This window comes from Pan troglodytes, chromosome 13, assembly GCF_028858775.2.
Source record: "Pan troglodytes isolate AG18354 chromosome 13, NHGRI_mPanTro3-v2.0_pri, whole genome shotgun sequence".
Taxonomy (NCBI): Eukaryota; Metazoa; Chordata; class Mammalia; order Primates; family Hominidae; genus Pan; species Pan troglodytes.
In genome coordinates, this window is record NC_072411.2 from 93,826,781 (window position 1) to 93,851,125 (window position 24,345).

A 24,345-nucleotide genomic window follows, 5' to 3' on the forward strand; every position below is an offset into this window, starting at 1 on the left:
TGTAGAGACAGTCTAAGAGATGGGAGTGTACATTGCGGATGATTAGAGAATGAGTTGAGCATAGCCAAAGCATATTAAGTTTATGGAGAACCTAAAAGTCAGTAGAGTTGGCACTGTAGTGGTAGTGCAGTCAATGGTAGGGAACCATTGAAGGTTCTTGAATGGGGAGTGACCCAATGAAAGATTCTTTTCACATGCTTTGTATTCAGGCTGGATTGGAGTGGGGAGACCTGACCTTGAAAATCAGTTCATGCGTAAAGTGGTAAGGGTATGACCCTAGTGATCATTGGGATACAAATGAAAGGGTGATTCTGAGAGGTGGCAGATGGAAAATCAGAGAACCATGGGGGAAGATTAGACATCTCTCAGTTTTGATTCTTAAATACTTAAAATCAAATGGTTGTAAAAGGGTTCTATTTAAGATGAAATACAGTGTATTGAATTTTTAGCCTCTTGAGTTTGAGGTTGTGGCTGGACATCCAATTGGGATGCCTGGAGCTGGCTGGAAATGTGAAATTAATGTGCATAGGAATAGGGGCGAAAGAGTTGGGTTTGACCGGAACCAGGACTTGGATGAGTCCATCAAAAGGATAAATGCAAATGAAGAAGATCAGAGGACACGGTCTTCTGGAGATAAAACACACTTTTGGAGATGCTGGAGATTAAATTTAATATGTATAAGCTACAATGAGGGTGGGAGATATTACATGGGAATTGAGGCCAGTAGATGTAAAATAACACGTTGGGTTAGTTGTGCAGCAAAAGGAGAGACGTGCTGCTTGAAAGAAAGTAAAAAGGATTAAGTAAACAATAAAAACATTAATGATAACAATCATAATGATAGAAAAGGTTTTATTTAGTACAAACATCAGGTTGTATTTGACGATATGCAAAGAAAGGCAGAAAGAAGTTATACAGAGAAAGAGATTGAAGCGCAGGAGTAAATTTTAGTCTTTCTCTGAAATATATGATCCATACTAAACTGAATACATTAATCAAATTGAACAAACTGAACTTGGTAGAAGTTAGGATAAAAAACTGGAATTAGTCTCATCTCAGAATAGTATGTTCAAGGTGGTTATAAAGGCCTATTCAATATTAGTTAGCATGTAATATCCAAAAGCAAAGGAGTTGGCTACTGATGACAAATATGGATCAAGATGACTTTAAGAAGTTGTAGGATGGTTAAAATCCAGGGTTAATCTCTTCTAAAGAATAAGGACAGTTTTATCAATATTACTGACTGGTTGGCCCTTCAATAAATGAAATCTGTGTGTCTTTGAAGTTTTTAAATCAAAGTGACTTTGATACAAGTTTCTTTGGAATAATTGAAAAAATAATGGCTTAAAAAAATTTTTTTTCTCTTGAGTTGTTACTTGGAATTTGCGTTCTTCTTTCAGAGCAATAAAATTTAATCTGAAGTTCAAGGTAGCTATTTATATTTTATTAAACCCTTAAGTTTAAGATAATATTTCTTGGAGTGGTGATTTATATATAGCTGAAAATTTTATAGGGAAGAATCAGTTACATAGGCCGTTTTTTCTTTTTTAGTGTGGTGGTGGGGGTGGGGGGAGGTTAGAAAGCCCTGGGAGAAACAAAGTAGAAAGCCATTTTTGTTTCTAATCAGAGAAAAGAATAATAAAAATATAGGTGTCAAGGTGTGATTTCAAAAACCTTGCCCTTGCTTATGCTAAGGAGGAGGGTGAGGAGCTGGAGGACTGAAATTAGACATAGGGTGAGGGTGCTTGGAAATCAGGTTACCTAGGAGGACACCAGTGTGAAGATCAGCGTGTGAAGATGCCTAAATGAGAACAAAGAAAGACTGACAAGGAAGACAGAGAAGGACCCAAGAAGAGTCTGTAGGAATCCCCTGAACTGGTCTAATAGGGTTCTTTTGTGCAGAGCCATCTCTGAAGGCCCAAGGCCTTCACAGTTACTCTCTACATCAGGGGTTACCAACCCCCAGGTCACAGACTGGTACTGGTCTGTGGCCTGTTAGGAACCAGGCCACACAGCAGGAGGTGAGCAGCCTGCAAGCAAGAGCATTACCACCTGAGCTCCGCCCCTGTCAGATCAGCAGCTACATAGGAGCGTAAACTCTATTGTGAATAGTGCATGTGAGGGATCTAAGTTGCCCACTTTTTATGAGAATCTAATGCCTGATGTTCTGAGGTGGAGCAGTTTCATCTGGAAACCATCCTCCCCAATAGCAGCTTCCTCCATGTCCCCCACTCCTCCGTGGAAAAATTGTCTTCCACAAAACTGGTCCCTGGTGCCAAAAAGGTTGGGGACCATTACTCTGCAGTGTTAAAGACCTACCATATGGAAGCCATCATCTGAGTAGCATAATATAGTCCCTATAGTTGCCAAAGGAACAGTCTTTCTTCAAGTAGAAATGTAGTTTCTCTTAAACACAGCATAATATTCTTTCTCTAGAAATCTTTCTTATTAGGCTCAATTTTGCTCTCTGATATGGTTTGGCTGTGTCCACACCCAAATCTCATCTTGAATTTCCACGTGTTGTGGAAGGGACCCGGTGGGTTGTAACTGAATCATGGGGCAGGTCTTTCCTGTGCTGTTCTTGTGATAGTGAGTAAATCTCACAATATTTGGTGGTTATTATAAGGGGAAGTTTTCCTGCACAAGCTCTCTTTGCCTGCTGAAATCCACGTAAGATGTGACTTGTTCCTCCTTGCCTTCTGCCACGATTGCAAGGCCTCCTCAGCCATATGGAACTGTAAGTCCAATTAAACCTTTTTCTTTTGTAAATTGCACAGTCTTGGGTATGTCTTTATCAGGAGCATGAAAACGGACTAATACAGTAAATTGGCATGAGTAGAGTGGTGTGCTGCTGAAAAGATACCTGAAAATGTGGAAGCAATTTTGGAACTGGGTAACAGGCAGAGGTTGGAAGAGTTTGGAAGGCTCAGAAGAAGAGAGAAAAATGTGGGAAAGTTTGGAACTTCCTAGAGACTTGTTAAATGTCTTTGACCAAAAGCCTGATAGCAATATGGACAATAAAGTCCAGGCTGAGGTTGTCTCAGATGGAGATGAGGAACTTGTTGGGAACTGGAGCAAAGGTGACTCTTGTTATGTTTTAGCAAAGACACTGGCAGCATTTTGCCCCTGCCCTAGAGATTTGTGGAACTTTGAACTTGAGAGAGATAATTTAGGGTATCTGGCGGAAGAAATTTCTAAGCAGCAAAGCATTCAAGAGGTGACCTGGGTTCTCTTAAAGGCATTCAGTTTTATAAGGGAATCAGAGCATAAAAATTCAGAAAATTTGTAGCCTGACAATATGATAGAAAAGAAAAACCCATTTTCTCAGGAGAAATTCAAGCTGGCTGCAGAAATTTGCATAAGTAACAAGGAGCCAAATGTTAATTGCCAAGACAATGGAGAAAATGTTTCCAGGGCATGTCAGAGGTCTTCATGGCAGCCTCTCCCATCACAGGTCCAGGGGCCTAGGAGAAAATGGTTTCTTGGCCCTGCCTAGGGTCCCCGTGCTGTGTGCAGTCTAGGGACTTGGTACTGTGTGTCTCAGCCACTCCAGCCATGACTAAAAGGGGCCAAGGTACAGCTTGGGCTGTTACTTCAGAGGTAGAAGCCCTAAACCTTGGCAGCTTCCATGTGGTGTTGAGCCTGCTGGTGCACAGAAGCCAAGAATGGAGGTTTGGGAGCCTCCGCCTAGATTTCAGAAGATGTACGGAAATGCCTGGATGCCCAGGCAAAAGTTTGCTGCAGGGGTGGGGCCCTTATGGAGAACCTCTGCTAGGGCAGTGCAGAAGGGAAATGTGGGGTTGGAGCCCCCATGCAGGGTTCCTACTGAGGCGCTCCCTAATGGAACTGTGAGAAGAGGGCCACTGTCCTCCAGACCCCAGAATGGTAGATCCACTGACAGGTTGCACCATGTGCCTGGAAAAGCTGCAGACACTCAATGCCAGCCCATGAAAGCAGCTGGGAGGGAGGATGTGCCCTGCAAACCCCCAGGGATGGAGCTGCCCAAGACCATGGGAACCAACCTCTAGGATCAGTGTGACCTGGATGTGAGATATGGAGTCAAAGATCATTTTGGAGCTTTAAGATTTGACAGCCCCGGTGGATTTTGGACTTGAATGGGATCTGTAACCTCTTTGTTTTGGCCAGTGTTTCCCATTTGGAATGGCTGCATTTTATGCAATGGCTGTACCCCCATTATATCTAGAAAGTAACTAACTTGCTTTTGATGTTACAGGCTTATAGGCGGAAGGTACTTGCCTTATCTCAGATGAGACTTTGGACTGTGGACTTCTGAGTTAATGCTGAAATGAGTTAAGACTTTGGGGGATTGTTGGGAAGGCATAACTGGTTTTGAAATGTGAGGACATGAGATTTGGGAGGGGCCAGGTGTGGAACGATATGGTTTGGCTCTGTCCCCACCCAAATCTCATCCTGAATTCCCATGTCTTCTGGGAGAGGCCTGGTGGGAGGTAATTGAATCATGGGGGCAGGTCTTTCCCATGATGTTCTCATGATAGTGAGTAAGTCGCATGAGATCTGATGGTTATTATAAGGAGGAGTTTTCCTGCACAAGCTCTCTTTGCCTGCTGCCATCCACAGAAGATGTGACTTGCTCCTCCTTGCCTTCTGCCATGATTGTGAGGCTTCTCCAGCCACGTGGAACTGTGAGTTCTCCATTAAATCTTTTTCTTTTGTAAGTTGCCCAGTCTCAGTATGTCTTTATCAGTAATGAGAAAATGGACTAATACACTCTCCAATCTGGAAATAGTCCTTACAGAAAAGAGTGATTTCATTGCACCTGTCCGGATTCATTTTTTTTTTCTTTTTCTCAAAGGAGCCCAAATTAAAACGCAAGAGCCTGTCTCAATGCAGACTGATTCTCTCTGTGCTGCTGGAAGTTGTTTAGAATAAGACTATGAGGAAACTTGGGGGCATATATGCTATGCTGCTGCTCCGTCTGTGGGATGTTCACAAGTGAGCCAAGGTTCACGGTTCACTGCCAATGTAGTTCCCAAGGGTCATGTAGCAGAAGAGAAAGATGTTTTCTGTCATCTTTGAAATTTTGCAGTGAACTTTCTTCTATGGGTTTAGCAAATCCATTATCTTGATTGTGAAAAGACCTAGGCTTGCTTTAGGTAAATTAGATATTTTGGAAAAATTATAGAACAAACTGGAGAAGAAGGACAGTGAAATGGTTAGGGTGTGGAATCTGGAGTCAGACTAACTGGATTCACCTCCCAGAGCTACCACTAACCAGCTGGGTGACCTTGGACAAGGGCTGAACCTTTCTGTACCTCATTTCCTCATCCATTAAATGGAGATGATGATAATGTGATAGTATCTATCCCATAATGTAATACATGATATTACTAAAATAATAATAAAATAGTAATAATATTTATAATTTTTTGGCTGATTAAATGAATTGGTATATGTTCAAAAATCAACTCAAGATGGATCAAAGACTTAAATGTAAAACCTAAAACTATAAAAACTCTAGAAGACAACCTAGGCAATACCATTCTGGACATAGGAATGGGCAAAGATTTCATGTCAAAGACACTAAAAGCAATTGTAACTAAAGCAAAAATTGGCAAATGAGATCCAATTAAAGGGCTTCTTCACAGCAAAATAAACTATCAACAGAGCAAACAGACAACCTACAGAATGGGAGAAAAATTTTGCAAACTATGCATCTGACAAAGGTCTAATATCCAGCATCTATAAGGAATTTAAATCTACAAGAAAACCCCAAACAACCCCATTAAAAAGTGGACAAAGGAAATGCACAGACAATTTTCAAAAGAAGAGATAAAAGAAGAGATATGTGGCCAACAAGTGTATAAAAAAAAGCTCAACATAATTGATCATTAGAGAAATGAAAATCAAAACCACAATGAGATACCATCTTACACTGGTCAGAATGGCTATTATTAAAAAGTCAAAAAACAACAGATGCTGGCAAGGTTGCAGAGAAAAAGGAATGCGTATACACTGTTAGTGGAATGTAAATTGGTTCAACATTGTGGAAGACAGCGTGGCAATTCCTCAAAGTCCTAAAGACAGAATTACTCAAGGGAATATAAATCATTCTATTATAAAGACACATGCATATGCATGTTCATTGCAGCACTATTCACAATAGCAAAGACATGGAATCAACATAAATGCCCATTAATGGTAGACTGGATAAAGAAAGTGTGATACATATACACCACGGAATACTATGCAGCTGTAAAAAAATTGAACTCATGTCCTTTGCAGGAACATTGATGGAGTTAGAGGCCATTATCCCTAGCAAACTAATGCAGTAAACAGAAAACCAAATACTGCATGTTCTCACTTACAAGTGGGAGCTAAATAATGAGAATACATGAATACAGAAGATGGAGGATGGGAGGAGGGAGAGAATTAGGAAGAATGAATAGGGGGTACTAGTCTTAATACCTGGGTGACAACAAACTCCCATGACATGAATTTACCTATAAAACAAACCTGCACATGCTGAACTTAAAATAAAAGTTAAAAAATAAGTGAATTGGTATATATATAGAGAAGAACTTTGAACTGTGCCTGATGCATACAGAGCACTTTATAATTTAGTTGTTGTTATTATTAAATATTAAATTCAAAAGCATCAGAGACTGATTCCATACTTGCTGTTTTCTGTAACTTGTGGTTTACATGAGGTCAACATTGTCTTATAAAGTATTCCTCATTCCCCTAATATTTCCCATGTTTCTGTAGAAACCTAATTTTACTTTTTCTATTTGAAAATGACAACAATGTTGTTTACTTGCCATCTGGATATTGTGTTCCACATTTTTGTTCTTGTGCCAAGATAGAAATGAAGATCTTTGACTAACTACTTCAATATAGCTCAATTGATTTAGTCAGTAAGTTGCTCCTGGCAACGTTCACGCAGGCGACTCTGCAAGTTGTTGTTGTTGTTGTTTATTGGCATTTCTGAGAGTCACTTGCTAATTTTTTTAAAAAGAATTTCCTTATTGGAGTTGGGACACAAAACTCGTTGGCTTCTAAGGCACTAAAAATTATGAATAAGGTTACTAAAGTCAGTGATAGAAAAATCTGAAGGAAATTGTTTATTTTCTCTGCCTTTCAAAAAACTGGTGATGATTGAACATCTTCCATGACCATGAGTTTAGGTACCTTTTTCATTTCTCATAGGGTTATGTCTCTAGGAGTAGAATTTATCCATCCGTTCAATGTATTTATTATGAAACCTTTACTGAATGTCTACTCTGAATAAGGCACACCACTGTCCTAGATGCTAGCAATACAAAGATAAATGAGACAAATGGTTAAACATTTTGAGGTGGGAATAAAATGCTATATGCATAATTAAAATATATGACATAATTTACCAAATGGTACATCAAAAAGATAAGAGGAGTGCCATAAAGGTTTAGAAGAGGGAGGCAGTGAGACTAGTTTAAAGAGTTAGCAAAATTTTCATGAATTAAATGATATTTAATTTAAGTCTTGAAGGACTGGAAGAATTTAGACAATGAGAGAAATTGGCAAAGGGAAGTTTTGACTAACAGAGTAGCATGAGTAAATAAACGTAGAGAGATGGGAAATAGTAGGGAAATTTTTAGGGAAAAAACCTATTATTCAGTTTGGTGAACAAGGTGTAGGGTGCAAACTTTAAACAATGAGCATCTATTATATGCCTGGGGCTGCTCTAGGCTCTGGAGATACAGAGCCGAACAAGCAGACTAGGCACCCAAGCCTAGCATGCATTTTAGAGAGTGGACACAGGAAATATGTAAGTACACAAATAAGATAACGGTGAGAGGTGCTATAAAATAAAAATGAAATAATGAATGAAATAAGAAGTGACAGGATTGGGAGAAGTTACCTTAAAATGGATAGGTCAGGGAAGACTTCTCTGAAGTGAAATTTGATGTGAAACCAGAAGGAGAAGGATCTAGCCGTGTGATGGCCTAGGGAGAGGGAACTGCAAGGCCATTGATAAAACAGGCTTGCTGGATGGCCAGGAAGGCCAGTGTGGCAGAATAGTCATGGTCAGCGGTGAGAATGATAATAATTGAGGGCAGAGACAGATGGAAGTGAGATCACATGGATTCTTGAAGATTATGGCTGCATTTTGGATTTTATTCTAAATGCAATGGAACACCATTGGGGGGTTTTATGCAGAGGAGTGATGTTATCTACATTACATTTCAGAAAGAACACCTAGGCTGCTGTGTGGAGAAGGAACTGTTGAGTGTGGAGGGAAAATACACAAATTAGGGAGATCTCTTGGAATTTACTGCAGCTAATCAGGACTAGGGTGGTAGCAGCGGAGATGGAAGTTAATTCTCGAGCGACAGCAAGTCACAGATGAAGGGCTTTGCATTCCCTCAGTCTGAGGATTTGAAATTTATTCTGGAGGCTGAAAAGAAAGTAAAAAGTATTTACTGATTTAGATTTTTCCAGCATTCGCACTTTTTTTTCCCTTGTGGAAGATGCGTTTGTTTCAACATACATTAGTAAATGATTGGTACATCACACAATAATTACTTCTGTGGTAATCCAGTGATTTGACAAAATAAGTGTGTGTTATTCAATCATTGTGGAAGACCTTGGGAAGGTCTTCAGAAAGCAGAGTAGAGATAGGTATTTTTTAAAAAACATAGTGAGTCCATATTATACTAGGAGAGGGGGTCACTAACAATAAAGTTTTATTTGTCTCACAGATGCTCTAGTCTGAGGAATCAAAAAAGCATATATCCATCTAAAGGTGAGCTGTCGATTTTCATGTTGGAATGTGGATATTCTAATAAAAAAAGAAGCTGAATATTTCCTGATTTTTAAAGATGGCAACTAATTTAAAACAGTAACACACGGTGTAGGCCAACACAAAATGTATTAGTAGGCTGGTTTCAACCCTGGGGCCACCACCTTGCAACGTCTGAAATGAAGTATTCACCAGCAACCCACAGGAAGGCTTGCTTTGGCTAATCTATGGTCAAGACAGAAACAAATTTCAACACCGTGGAAACTGGGACTCATTGGAGATGGCGTAGAGGCAGAAAAGACTGAGCGAGTTGTGGAAAAGGCTGAGCAGGAAGAGGAAGCAGAAGAATGGTAGAAGGATGTTCAGTGAGGTATGTGGTATAGGCTGATGATGATGGGCTGAAAAAAGTAGAGAAACATTCTACACACTTATCAGGACTCCATGAGTGTTTGTGGTGATCTGACAGTAAGGCCATTTTCTTTGTGGTAACAAATTGTACCTGCATCTTTCCAAACACTACAGGTAAATCTAAGGGGTTGTACAATCTGGAAGTGATACAGACATAAGTTAACTTTGAAACTAAAAAAAAAAAAAATTCAGTTTCCCAATTGAAATCTCTTCCTCATTTAAACTGGACTTCCCATTGGTCTGCTGGCCCATACTGCTGGACACATCAATTTATAGTGGTGCTCCCATCAGCTGAGTATACAGTTTTGATTATGGATAATATTTAGAAATCAATCTGTTAGGTGCTCTTTTGTGACATCTTTGCATTATAATATTTGACAACGATGAATTAACTTCAGTTTTTTGTATATTTATTTTGTCTTCCTAAATACTGAGTAATCTTGAAGGCTGAAGGCCTTAGCATATTCTCCTTGTATCCAGCAGGGTTTAGCATGAAACCCTGTAGCTACCCCTAAAATGTTTCCTATCTACAAGATAACAAAACACGAAGTTGAAAAGGAAAGAGTCAAAGGTAGCCAACTGCATTGTCGAGTCCAAAAACCTGTTTGATTTTTTTCCCCTACTGGATTGAGAATTGATTTTTTTTTCAAAAACTTAATTGATGGCTACTTTGTCATTGCACAGACACAGCTTCTGTGTTATGGAAACCAAGAATACCTCTATCCAAAACAGAAGATGGTAGTAATTCGCAATCCTGAAATTAACCCATGCCACTTAATTAGCAAGTATTTAATGAAAACTTTTTTTTTCCGCCAACCAATCTCTATAATTGTGGCTGTTTCGTGGCTCTGTGTCTACTATAGATACAGCATCACCATTTGGATCAAGGATCATCAGAGAGAGACATAGCCAAGGAAATATGCAGTTGCAGAGCACAGAGAAAAGAGACATTGTCTTTCTTTTTCTTCCCCACAGTACGTTACTAGCTAAAAGAGAACTGCCTTGCAGTCTAGTCAGAGAAATGATTAAAAAAACCTCTAGCAGGTATTTGAAACTAAATCTTAGTATGACATAGAAAACAATGATGTAGACTTTTTAAATCTTTTAATCTTTATTAATTTAATCTAAATTAAATAAGTATAAATTAATCTATTATAGTTTAAGTTCTAGGGTACATGTGCACAACGTGCAGTTTTGTTACATATGTAAACATCTGCCATGTTGGTTTGCTGCACCCGTCAACTTGACATTTACATTAGGTATTTCTCCTAATGCTATCCCTCCCCCAGCCCCCACCCCACAACAGGCCCCGGTGTGTGATGTTCCCTGCCCTGTGTCCATGTGCTCTCATTGTTCAGCTCCCACCTATGAGTGAGAACATGTGGTGTTTGGTTTTTCTGTCCGTGTGATAGTTTGCTGAGAATGATGGTTTCCAGCTTCATCCATGTCCCTGCAAAGGACATGAACTCATCCTTTTTTATGGCTGCATAGTGTTCCATGGTGTATATGTGCCACATTTTCTTTATCCAGTCTACCATTGATGGACATTTGGGTTAGTTCCAAGTCTTTGCTATTGTGAATAGTGCTGCAATAAACATACGTGTGCATGTGTCTTTATAGCAGAATGATTTATAGTCCTTTGGGTATATACCCAGTAATGGGATCGCTGGGTCAAATGGTATTTCTAGTTCTAGATCCTTGAGGAATTGCCACACTGTTTTCCACAATGGTGGAACTAATTTACACTCCCACCAACAGTGTAAAAGCCTTCCTATTTCTCCACAACAATGATGTAGAGTTTCAACAAGAATAGGCAACATACCAGGTACTACTCTGTCAAGGTCCTATTGGAAAGCATTCACTGTATATCATAAATATGTCTTGGGAATTATTTAGTCATAAGCCTCTTGGAACTGTGGGAAACATAAGGAAAAAACCATGTAATCCCTACTCTCAAGGTCTTCAAAATTTAGTGGGGGAAAAAGACTCCCTAAGTAATAGAAGTAATATAAGTAATAGTATTATAAGATGTTATGTAATATAAGTAATGTAAGTAATAGTAATATAAGATGTTATGTAATATAAGTAATGTAAGTAATAGTAATATAAGATGTTATGATTTCAATGACACTAAATACACAGTGAAGAAATGAGGGGGAGGATTAATCTAGTTGGGAAAATCTGAGAATCTAATAGAGAATTTAGGATTTGATCAGAGCTGGAAGAGTGAGTGCTCACAGGAAGGAGGTGGAGGGAAAAACTTCCAGATGAAGAGGACTAGATGAACAAAGGCGCAGAGTAGGAAAGTGCTGTGTACCTTTAAGGATTGCAGATTGGCCCAGATGGCTTGAGGGGAGCATTTCTGTCTGTGGTGTGTTGGGGACAAGAGGGTGGAATGTAAGTGGGCATTAAGGCCAAGAGTAGAAGCAGCCTCTTCTTCGTGCTACTCCATGGTGCTCTACAGAGTTTGTTATGTGTCTTCACTGAATTGTAGCATGGTGTTTGTTGATGTGTCTGCCTCCCAGCTAGATGAGAACTTTTTCTGGGACAATCATATTTTATTCTTTTTCCCCCTTAATACCAATAAACGCTTAATATTCTTGGTACTTTTCATAGCCTTGGTGTTTACATGAATGCCTAGAAAATGAGGCCCTTTATAAATGTTAAATCTGATAAGCAGGGAACCCAGCTACGTACGGTTTTGTAAGCCAGGCAAGGGAGTTTGGGTTTGGTCCTGTATGCAGTGAGGAGCCTCCGAAACTTTTTAAGACGGGAAATTCTATGATCAGAGCCGTGCTTTGTGAAGATAACATAAGTAACAGCATGGAGGAGAACAACTCAGAGAGAAGAAAAGCCCAAGGCAAGGACACCTGTCAGCAGTTGTCACGAGCATCTCAGTGAGGGTTGCAGAGCCTGGACAAAGGGGGCAGAGGCTGTGGGAGTAGAAAGAGGAATAAACTCATTTAGATCTGGCAACATTTGGATGCCGACAATGTAGAAAATGAAAGCGAGGGCTTGGGGTTGCAGTTATCTATCAAACTCGGGTTACTTGAAAACCTTTCAGCCAATTTGCCACTTCCATGTAATTAAATAGGCTGTCTTGATTCTCTAATATCTCTCTCATTAATGAAGTCTGGCATGAAACGTGAGCCTTCAGAAAAAAAGGTAGACAAAACCAACAGCTTGATACTATCCCCAAATTATTGTGATTAATAAAAACATTTTTTTTAAACAGAGACAGGGTCTCTCTACATTGCCCAGTTTGAGGCTAGATTAAAACTCCTGGCTGAAGCAATCCTCTACCTCAGCCTTCCTTCCAGGTATCTGGGAATGCAGGCACGCGCTGCCACACCCAGCTGATGAAAACTTATGAGGAGCCTTGAATACTGGAGCCAGTCATATGAACCATGAAGGTCCCCAAAGAGAGGATTAGGGGTTAGTAAACACAGTGGCTCCCATCAAATTTTTCAGATAAGAAATTAAAGTATCAATTATGTCTAGAAATTCTGCTTACTGGTTTGGGGTTTGTCTTCAAAATAACAAGTTCACACACCTAGATTCAATAATGTCTTTAAAGTATTTGCCTATTTGAGGTTTGTGATGATGAGGAGGCATATGCTGACTGCTTTAAAGGAATTCTGTTTTTTTCTCAACTTGAAAAGTTTTGTATGAAATCAGTGAACTGTACTTCACGATAAATTGTTTTCCTCTAGTGAGGAAATATTTTGGCTGCTGTCATCAGCATCATGCTTACATGAACTGAAAGGGAGCATTCATAGCACATGTATACTGTAACTTGTCAAATTTCTTATCCATATATTGAATGAACCATTATCTTTCTCAACACCAGCACCAAATAGATCCATTATTAGACATCACCCTAATGCTACCACAGGAATGTACCATTGTAATATCTGTGAAGGGTGAGAAATACCTCTTTTTAAAAAAGTGGCTGGAGAAATATCACAAAAGGAGAAGTGAGAACCTGACACTGGGTCAACATGTTGACTGTACTTGCTCTTGGCCAGATGAATTTTTTTTCCTTTTTTTATTTTTATTTTAGGAAAGGGAACAAATAAAAAAACTGAGATCTTGGAAAGTCTTTTCTCATTCCTAGTTTATGTATACTTAATATATTAGTCTTCTCATGAGTACATTTACATATTAGGTGAAGATAGTTAGGGAAATGTGGTTAATTTAAATATGTTAACTCTTGAAGGTAATAACTTGTGGATGGAGTGTTCTCCCCACCAGAATCTCTCAGATCCTACGTCATGGGCACATAGACAACTGCAAATTTCACCTATATTTTTTAAAACTTGCCTGATTGGTATTTGAAAAAGGTTTCATGAATTAATTAAAGTAAATTTACAAATCAAAGATATAAACTATGGGTGCTACTTAATAGAAATGTAGTGCAAATTACACATGTAATTTAAAATGTTCTAGTAGCCACACTGAAAAGGTAAAAAGAAAAAAGGTGAAATTAATTTTAATGATATAGTTTATTTAACTCAATAAATCACAATATTGTCATTTCAACATGTTATCAATATAGAAATTGTTCATGATGTCTTTTATAGTCTTATTTTTGTATTATGCCTTTGAAATCCAGTATGTATTTTATACTTATAGCAAGTCTCAATTCATACTAGTTAGATTTCAAGTGCTCAGTAGCCATCTGTGCTTAGTGGCTACTGTGTTGGGCAGCATAGCTATGGATGATTGGAAATTCAACTTTGTGTATTCTCTAATAATGTGTGGCAGAAGTAAAACTAATTCTTCATCAGTAGAGTGAGACACGTGACCATTAATTTGCATTTGACTAAATGACATTCTTTACCCCTCCTTCTACTCACACTCTGTATGAAATCTGGCACTTTACTGAAGTTCTAACTAGCTACTGATTTTTGCAGTGTTCATCACTATTTGGTAAATGTGTCATGGTATAGTATTTATCATACTCTTAAATTACATTTGAAGTAGAATAATCAAGTCTGTTTTTCATTAACACTGATTTTCTCCAGCACTTTATTAGTTCTATTAGCTCCCTATAATCTGCAAAACTCAGTAATTTTTTAGATGTTCCTCAAGCAACAGACTCAGATTGAGTTAAGATCTGCTTCTAGTTCCCATTACATGATAACTTTGGCTCCCTTGCTCCTATTTCTCTTTCTACTCTTGCTCCTCTTCTTTTTGTTTCATGGCCAGTCCTCACTGCTGCTCTCCTCTTCTCCCTTTATGGCCATCGAAAGCCCAATTTTAACTTAGGCAATAATGTGCCCAGTTCCACTGGGATGAATAATGATTGGTCCAAGCCAGTTATTATGATATGATTCTACTTTGTCAGAGATTGGGACAGAGGCTTTCAAAACTTAGTGTGCATCAGAATCACCTGGAGAACTTGTTGCAATCCAGAATTCTAGGCCCTAACTCTGGAGTCTCTAATTCAGTGTGTTTGGGTCGGATCTGATAATTTGCATTTTAATCAAATTTCCAGGTGAGGATGATGCTGGTCTGGGAACCGCACTTTAACAACCATTGGTGTAGGGTATAGACATGTGGTTCATTTTGGTCAATGAGTTGTGAGAGATACTTGGCAAAGTTTGTCCTTCCTGATAAGAAGGCAACTAGATAATAAAGACATTATTTCCTTCTCTCTCTCTCCTTGCTTCCTGCTTTAGATGTTGCCATGCAAGGGCAAGGTTATTAGAGCTGCTGCAGCCATCTTGTGACAATAAAAGAGAACCAAGAGGATTTCAGAGATACCATCCCACATCCTGACATTATGTAGCTTCTGAACCATCTGTCTCCATGGATCTTGCTATGTGAGGTAATTTGAAAAATCTTTTTTTTTTAAATTGTTATACTTTAGTTCTGGGGTACATGTGCAGAACGTGAGGTTTGTTACATAGGTATACACGTGCCATGGTGGTTTGCTGCACCCATCGACCGTCATTTACATTAGGTATTTCTCCTAATGCTGGCCCTCCCCTAACCCCTCACTCCCTGACAGGCCCCCATGTGTGATGTTCCCCTCCCTGTGTCCACGTATTCTCATTGTTCAACTCCCACTTATGAGTGAGAACATAGTGTGTTTAGTTTTCTGTTCTTGTGTTAGTTTGCTGAGAATGATGGTTTCCAGCTTCATCCATGTCCCTGCAAAAGGCATGAACTCATCCTTTTTTATGGCTGCATAGTATTCCATGGTGTATATGTGCCACATTTTCTTTATCCAGTCTTTCATTGATGGGCATTTGGGTTGGTTCCAAGTGTTTGCTATTGTGAATAGTGCCGCAATAAACATACATGTGCATGTGCCTTTATAGTAGAATGATTTGTAATCCTTTGGGTAGCCACCATCTCTTACTATTTTCTGTTGTTTGCAGACAAAGTGTTCACTACAGATACAGTGACCAACTGTCTGAAACCGCCATGCCACCCTCTTGCATGATTGAAATGGTGACATAGACTTAATGTCTTCACAGAATTGTGGTACTCAAATCATAATGCCTTTCCTTAAAATAATGCGAAGTATTTTTCTGATATTCATGCCATATCTGTGTATGGTATACCAAGGCTAAGAAGTTACAGAAAGCTGTGTAAACAGAATGCTTCTGCGAGTAGGCTGAATCTCAGCAAGCTGACATAGTGTACCTAGATTGCTGTTTCATGGACTAGAGTTAAAATGTGGAGGACATGCTAATCACGTGTGCTGATGACACATAACTGGAAAGACTAGAGAATGTGTGAGGTATCCAGGATTCTCTAGTGGGAAGGAAATATTGCTTATTTCAGGTACTTCAGAGAAAAGAACTGGTACTAATGGGCAGAATTTATAAAGAGGCACATTTTTGCTTTCTATAAGGAGACACATTTTCCAGCAACTAGAGCATGTGCATAAGCTTTCACCATGAAGTGGTAAGCTCTGCATTACTTTACTGTTCATTGGGAAATTGAGAGCACACTTGCAGCTCTTGTGGTTTTATCTTTCAGCAAAAAGCATCACAACAAACTAAAAATTTCCCATAACATATATTAGGTTTAAGCATATGAAAATGCTGCTACTCAATCATTTTTGACTTACAAAAATGGCAATTTCATGTGATTCAATCTAATGGAAATAGAATAATACCCTGGAGTTGAATATGAAATCTATTTTAGATCACTGATTGGAAGGGCAACACTTAAGCTGTTGCCTCCATCTTTATGTAGGCAGTGTGGGTTGTATAAACCACAAAGTTGTATTTTGTTCCTGGAAACTGCTAAGAAGACTTGATAAGAGAAGAGCTGCTATTCTAAGAATGAGCTTTTCTTCCAACTCGATCAGTTTATTTTTTTTTCTTTTTAGGGTTGGGGGAGGTGGCACCTCCTTCAAAAGTAAGGATATATCTCCAGAATATCTTAGTTTTTGTTTTTGTTTTTGTTTCTGTGTTTGTTTTTTTTCCCAGGAAGCCGCTATTTATTTTGAATCTGTGTTACTTTGTTGGGAAATTAGCTTCCTACTTTTACAATCAGGGAAGTGGCTGCAGTTTCTTCTATTGGCTCTATTTACTCTTTCAAGTATCTTGGGGATCTTCTAAATTTTAGCATTTTGGGATATTTTTCTGTTTTATCCATGATGTTTATAGTTTTCTACACTATTAATATGTATGTTCTTGACCTCTAGCTTTCTGGAATTTGAAAGTCCCAATCTCTTTAATTTGGTCCCTACTGTTGTCCTGATATTTTTAGTTGTCTTTCATGGGCATTTTAAGTTCTAGCTATACAGACACCACTCTATTCTCTTTACTTTCACTCTGTAGTGGCTACTCTTGCTCCTTTAGATCTAAAGAGCATCCTTGACTTCTCCTACACTAGGTTAGGCACACTTGCAATGAACTCCCAGAGCAAAATGTACTTCCCAGATCATAATGCTTTCCTACTATCTGTTTTTTTTTTTAATTTTACAAATACTTGATAGCACTTTTTTTTATGTGCTGGACACTGCTTTAAGGGCATTACAGTATTAAGTTATTTGACCTTCACAACAAATATCTGAGGTAGAACCATTACTGTCTCGATCTTATCAATGAGGCTGAGGTACAGTGAGGTTAATCAACTTTCCTAAGATTTCAGCTAATCAATGAGGGGGCAGGATTTGAACCAGGGTGTCTGGCTCCTGACGTCCTCTTTCCCAGCTTGTTTGCCACCACATCCAGCTGGCTCTTACTTTATGCTGATTGCCTGTTTAATGGTAATGTCATAGGCCCCCTTTCTCTCTAGCCATCATGTCTATCCCAACCACTGTATGCCTCCATGAGATGCAGACTTTGTTCCCTGTTGAATTCTAGTACCTTCTAAGACAATGTTTAACACATAGTTGGTGATCAAAAACCATTTTTTTGAATAAATGAACACACATATGTTTCTGTAAACAGTCAAGGATGGCAATATTTCTAAGAAGAATGAAATAACTGCAACATCTTTTAAGTGCAAGTCAAATGTGAACCAGCTATACTGGAGGAAAAGGGAACTTACCCTGACAAGCAGTATTTTGAAAATTTCAAATGTCTAAAAAAGATTAAAGCTAAAGGGGATTTCATGGTCGGTATCAGACAGTTCCATTTGAAGCAAAGCTGTTGCTATTCAAACTCTCACCACTTCCAGCCACAGGAAAAAGCAGACAGTTGTGAAAGCTTGCAGGCTAGAAGGAAATTCTAATTTTTTGGAATGCCCTGAAGAAGGAGGTAGAGTTGTAGACTCTGACTACTTTACTATAAGACTGATAACCCTGAAAAAATATAAAAAACACATAAAAGAGGGCACGAGCCTGATTAGAGGACCAAGTTGGAGCTGTGTTATCACAGGTCCTCAAGAAATCAGCAGGGCCAGAAATGAGGCAGGCTGCAGGCAATTACAGATTGTCATTAAAGTTAAAAACATGACCCACAGCACTGTTGCTGTATCGCTTTAGGTTACTAAAGCTCCATGCTGTCAGTTATGACACAAAGCACGGGAAAGGACAGTCAGAATTCTATGCTATTTCTGCATTTTTTAACAAAAGTAAACATCTGTACAATTCTCTACAATTAAAATAAGTAAGCATAGACTGATTTTTAGAGAAAGACAGGAAACAGAGCAGAGGTATTATATCTACTTGAAAAATCGCATTCGAAGGCTACTTCCTCATTGTTTGGGTTTGGGTAGTAATATAATCAGCAACAGGGATGATTTTGTCCAACTGGTTCTTCTTTGACAGTTTTCTAAGTCAAGAATTGCAGAAAATAGACAATGTCGGTATTGTGTCTGATGAATTAAAAAAATGAGTGAGGATTATAACCAAGTAAATAACACTTCAAGTAGGTGTTTAAAGTAATGTGTGGAAAAAAAATCACAACAATAGAAAGGCTTAGATGAAAGAAGATTGAATCCTGAATGAGGGCAGAAGGATTAAGTGAATGTCAAGAAGAACATCCCAGTATGGATCCATTCCTTGTACAACAATTGAACCCCTTACTTCACAATGTGGTAGAGCATAATTTAACTTAAGAGGGGTAAACGTGCTAAATGGAAATGATTTGGTAAAGAAGGAAGGATTTTTAATGCCAAGGACAAAGCAATTTGTAATTTGATTTTTAATCTGCAGACAGTAGGTAGTATCAAGTCATCAAACAGTGCAAAGAATAGGCCACTAATTGAAACAGAATGTGGAGACGTTAATGAAATTGATTAGAAGTGACAAAGCAGCTGGATTTGTCAGCACTTCAGCAGATGGAATAGCTCTGATTGATGAAATGACAAGGCTCTGAAGCAAAACTGAAAATTAAATGTACAGCCAGATAGTCCTGGCACCAAAAATGTACAATTGCATAAAATTTCAGGAGCAAACTATAAAGAGATCTGGAGAAATGCTCCCAAATGATTTACAGAATACAATTATTTATCACTTGGCTCAAATCTGCAACTTCAGATGACTGGTAGAAGTTTGAGAGTTGGTGTAGCAAAGTACTTGATGCCATTGCTTGGGTTAGATGGCAATATCACACGTAACAGGACTGCTTTAGAATGACTGTCACTTCATTCTCATTTTGCAACCACTACTCCATAGTCTTTGTTATATTACATGAATGCCACGTTTTCCTAACTGTGTTCCTTAAAGCGCTAGGGACCCCATGAGACGCTAAAAGACTCCGTGAAAAGAGTTTTTGGTCAAATAAGTATGTTGTAAGTATGAGTCACTCTTAGAGAGTCTCAACACACATTAGCATAGCAAAGGCAAAGTCTGTGGTAAAGTGAGAATTTCCTAAGCTCCCATGCCTACTTAAATGAATTTTTAAGAAGTATCTATAGTATTTCGGAAGGACTATTGCTCTTTGGAGTGAAGTTTGGAAAATATTACCTTGGTAGCTCAAAAGCACTTATTGGCCAAGCACTTTACTTACTGCATTCTGGAAGAATGACTTCAGCCCTGAAAAGAATCCACCTTTCCATGAAACAGTTTGCATTACAGTTGAGACTTCAAATATGTTTGAATGTATTTGGAAAGATGTTGCCTTGCTCTTTCTGCTTATGTTTGTGCAGATCACAGACTCATTTTCTGTCGATGATCATAGACAGGCTGCAGTTCTGTTATGCTGAGAGTATTTGTCTAGTGCCTAGTTTCTATTTCAGGTGGAAATTCTGGGTAAGGAAAATGGCTCTAGTCACAAGTGCAAGTTGTGTGGTACATAGGAGCATCTCTTTAAGTTCTCTTTTAAAAAAACGAGACATCTGATTACATCGAATGTTATTTCCTTCTCTTTACACTATTATTTTTAAAGTTAAAGCACTGGTCTGAAAGGAAGCTGGGAATATTTCCCTATATTCATAGAATAAAGCCAATTTTGAATTACTTTAATTTAGAAAGTAACAACGTATGTGCCGCAGGACGTTTTTGGAGGGTGGGTCTCGAGGGATGAAATTAAGCAATGATTGTTTCAGACATATTTTTAAACGTTGGGAATTCAGTGAGCACTGAAACAGTTCTCAAGAGAACCATTTCAGAATTTAAAGGAATGTTCTACAACTCAGTTAAAACCACTGCATTTTCTGTCTCCTTAACTCTCTGTGATCCATTTACACAAGGCAATCCTGAAAGTCATGACTTTGTGAAATATTTAGCTAAGGGTGCATCTTTTACAACTCTTTATTTGGGCATTTTAACCATGACTGTTTACAGACCTGTGACATAGTCTCATAGAAGACCGCACTGTTTGGATTCCTAGGATCTCTGTATTCTGTCTGCATCAGCCTGATTGCAGCATATCTTCTCCTATTTCATAGCAAACTAACTCACTGTCCTAGTTTTAGACATTTTATCTATAAGTGAACACTCTGTTTTTGAAGTGATTACTTCTGCTGTCCTGATTTTTCCCAAGGCTTTAATCTCAACAATTAAAGTTGAGATTGAGAGTAAAGCAATCAGAAGTATACTCTTAAGAAAGAATATCTCATGAATGGGATTTAGTTAATGAAATATTTTCTTTGGTTTCAATTTTCTTATAAAAGAGAGTTTTTCCTATAATTCTTATAATTAGGGTAGATCTTATCTTTCCGATATGACTGGATATAGTCTATAGAATGTCAGCAGTATCTTTCATTGGTGGTTTTATTTATTTATGAAGTTTTACTGGCAGAACCAGGAAGAATGCTTCACCTTGGGCTTGTTGGGACTAATTCATGGATAGCCATTTGGAGGGAATAAGAACACTGAAATTTTGGATACTTATACTACTTAAATTTGTGCTCATTTCAACTCTGTCTTCTGGGCAGGAGTGAGACAAGCACAGTTTGATCAAGTTGTTCATTTGTTTCATATTCCTTTTTCGTATAACAGAGCAAGAAGGAAAGTGGGAGGGAGATGAAAGGCAGACATTTGAACACTAATTTACATGCGTTTCCAAGATCTTTAAATTTCTAAAGCTGAGCTATGATTTACGTATAAATCAAAGTTCAAGACATTGCTTGGCTTTAAGAAGTACAGATTGTCATTGGCTAAAATGGCAAGAAAAGCGGACCCAATTTAGGATAGAATCTGTCTTATACTCTGGTGGGCAAGTCTTCACCAGACTCTCCCCTGAGGCTTGGGGAGCAGAATTGTAGCACACTATTGGTTACTGCCTCCAGAGACTGTGAGATCCTCATTGAGACTCCAGTAACTGTAGCATGTCATTGGTTACTGCCACCAAGAAATGTCGGATGTCCATCTCAGTGATCCTGTTGGGGACTGACCCTTTGGGGATGGTCAGTTGTTTTCGTTTGTCTTGGGAAATTACACACTCTGGATGGCTTAATAAAAAAACAACCCAAATATAAAGATCACAATAGAATATATGTCTCTACAAATACAGTTTTCCAAAACCCAGAACTGAATGACTTTAGAGTTGTAGGGCATGTCAGGACAGAGTCAGTGTCTGGTGTCCTGAGACTGCCTAAGCAGGGACATTTCTCTTGGTATGTGACAAGCTGTCACTAGAAAGTGAACCGTTCCCCTTTATTGGTTTCTAAGAGTTTGGCCCTTTAGAGAGTTTCCTTATCTAATTGAGCTTTTGGTGACATATTTTATTCTCTCAACAACTTTCACAGGATGAAATATTATCTTAACTAGGTCAGCCAGACCTTCCATGAACTAAATCTTTCTTGCTGGATACTTTTATCTTAGGGAATGACTGGAATCCTGAAACCTGACTCTGCTCTGCTGTGGAAAGAATGAGCACCTCATATATACCATCATCACATCTTGGGCAGCGGGTTGCTAAAAACCATAGTTGTGTGCCATGTAAAAACTCGAGGCATGGTGAAGTAGAACTAGCAGTTTTGGAGTATTTTGGAAAGACTGGTTCACTTGATTTCTGTACAAGTCTTCCTCACTTTCTTTAACCATAGGAACTGCATATTTTCAGATTTGAAAGATCCTTAAATCAGCTTATATGATGAAGACTCACTGCCTGTTGGAAAATCCCTTCCCTCTTTCCTGAAGATGTACTTAAGGGTTTCTCCCCCGTTCTCTTTTCTTTCAGCATTTCTTTGTTCATTATTTTTTCCCCATGCCAGCCACCTTAAATTCCTTTAGAATTAATTCTTTATAGAATTAGAATTCTTTTCTGGATTATGACAATGGGAGTAGAAAACAGTGTTATTCAGTGGACCTTTATCCAGAGAACAGGCAAGAGAGGAGATAGATTGGGGAGCAGGGAGAAGGATATGGAAGAATCACAGGCATCTAGCCTCGACCTGGAAGAAAGGCAGGGTAACAGACCATGTAGGATAGTCTGGGAGAGGAATCATAGTTGGGAAGAGGATGACGAGCTTAGTATTGGATGTGTTGCATTGGGATTGTCAGGGGTAAACTGAAATAGAGACACAAACAGCCTAATGTCAGAAGCTCAGGTTCACAAGGCAAAATTTGTGAGTGTATTAGTTTCCTACAGCTGCTGTAAAAAAAATTACCAAAAACGTAGCGGCTTGAAACAATACACATTACCCTCTTATAGCTTTGGAGATCAGAAATCTCAAATGAGTCTCACTGAAATTAAGTTGTCAGCTGGGCTGCATTCCTTCTGGAGCCTCCAGGGAAATAATTTGTCTCTGTGTCTTTTCCAGCTTCTCTATGCCACCTGAATTCCTTGGCTTGCAGCCCCTTCCTCCATCTTCAAAGTGAGTAGTTGAGTGTCTTCAAATATTTCTGATTGTTACTCTCCTGCCTCCTTCTTTCACGTATAAGGATCTTTGTGATTACATTGGTCCCACCAGGAAAATCTACACACCTGCAAAGTCCCTTTTGCCATGTAAGACAACTTATTCTCAGGTTCCAGGAGTTAGGACATACACACCTTTGTGGGGGTGGGGAGCAGTATTCTATCTACCACAGGAAGCATTTATATAGAGGTAATAATTAAATTTAACTTTTTATTATTCTCTATGCCCAAGAGAATGTGGGTAAAAAGAGAAGTCCAGAGTGCTAAAGAACAAGACTTTCTCATCGTGTTTTCCCATATCCTCTTCCTGTTTCTCTTTTCAGTATCAGGGTTAATTCTTGTCACCCACTGTATTTCCCTCCCCACTCTTTTAACTGCTCTCCGGTGTCTTATCAACAAAGGCTTCAACTCTGGTGCTAAAAGAGAGTGATTTCATTTTTTTAAGTTAATTTTTACCTGTAGACTTGCAAAGCACTAGAATTTTCTTTCAAATGCAAATGGAGTCCTTATTTTTATTTTTCTAGTCTTAGTGTTATCTTTAGTCATATCTGCTTAGGTTGAATTTCATACAATAACATTGTAGTTGCACTACTGCTAAGTCACTCACATATAGTTCATCCTTTTCCTCCACTTAAATAATGAGAAACTAATTATGTTTTCAATAGTAGGACTAAACTGCTGTGCTATTGACAACGTCTTGATTGATTTGAAATATGAGAAAGCTGATGCCCTTCACTGAAATAATTGGCTTAGACTCTGGGGAGTCCACCTGAATTTAACTGTTGAAAATGCTTATTGAGTGCTGGCTTCCCAGTGGGTCCTGTGCTTGGTGCTGCTACACACTTGATCTAAGAGGCGGTGTGCTGTAGGCTGAGATACCACTTAACCTGTGGCAGCAGGGTGTGTGAGCTTCGGAGTCTGCATCCACTCATTTGACCATTGATTTTTTCTTCAGTAAACATTGGAGTCCCTCTGATGTGCTAGGCATCATATTAAACCTGAGGGAATAGAATATTGAATAGACCATAGTCCCTAGTAATCAAGATACTTCAGTGATTGGGGTGAGTGGAAGAGACCCACAAGGAAATAGGCAACCATATTATACCATGATAAGTGCAGTGCTGTGACAGAAGGTGGTATACCTAGAGTATCATGGGGACAGATACAAGAAGAATCCAATCCAGATGTGGGGTTCCAGGGAAGGCTTCCTATAGAAGGTAATATCTAAGTTAGTCCTCCAAGGCCAGTAAGAGTTATTCAAGCAAATACAAAGATGTGGAGAGGGCATTATGATCCTTCCTGAGAGAAGTGCTTTCAGGTGGAAAAGATGAGGCAAGATAGCAGGTTTGAAATTCCTACTCAACTATTCTGGATATCCTTAAGAAATTACTTAAGCTGTCCAAGATTGAGTTCCTTCATTCTGTAAAATGTAAAATGTAAAATGAGCCTAACAGT

General features: G+C 38.8%; 1 non-coding gene across 1 annotated transcript in view; it reads left to right on the plus strand.

The window, feature by feature from the left end:
- Window positions 1–24,345, plus strand: part of NABP1 (nucleic acid binding protein 1) — a 117,775-nt gene that overhangs the window by 67,957 nt on the left and 25,473 nt on the right. The window contains exons 8-10 of the transcript XR_010149818.1: window positions 8,724–9,134; window positions 14,857–15,005; window positions 22,796–22,849. This is a non-coding gene — a transcript (nucleic acid binding protein 1). The remainder of the gene's footprint in view (window positions 1–8,723; window positions 9,135–14,856; window positions 15,006–22,795; window positions 22,850–24,345) is intronic.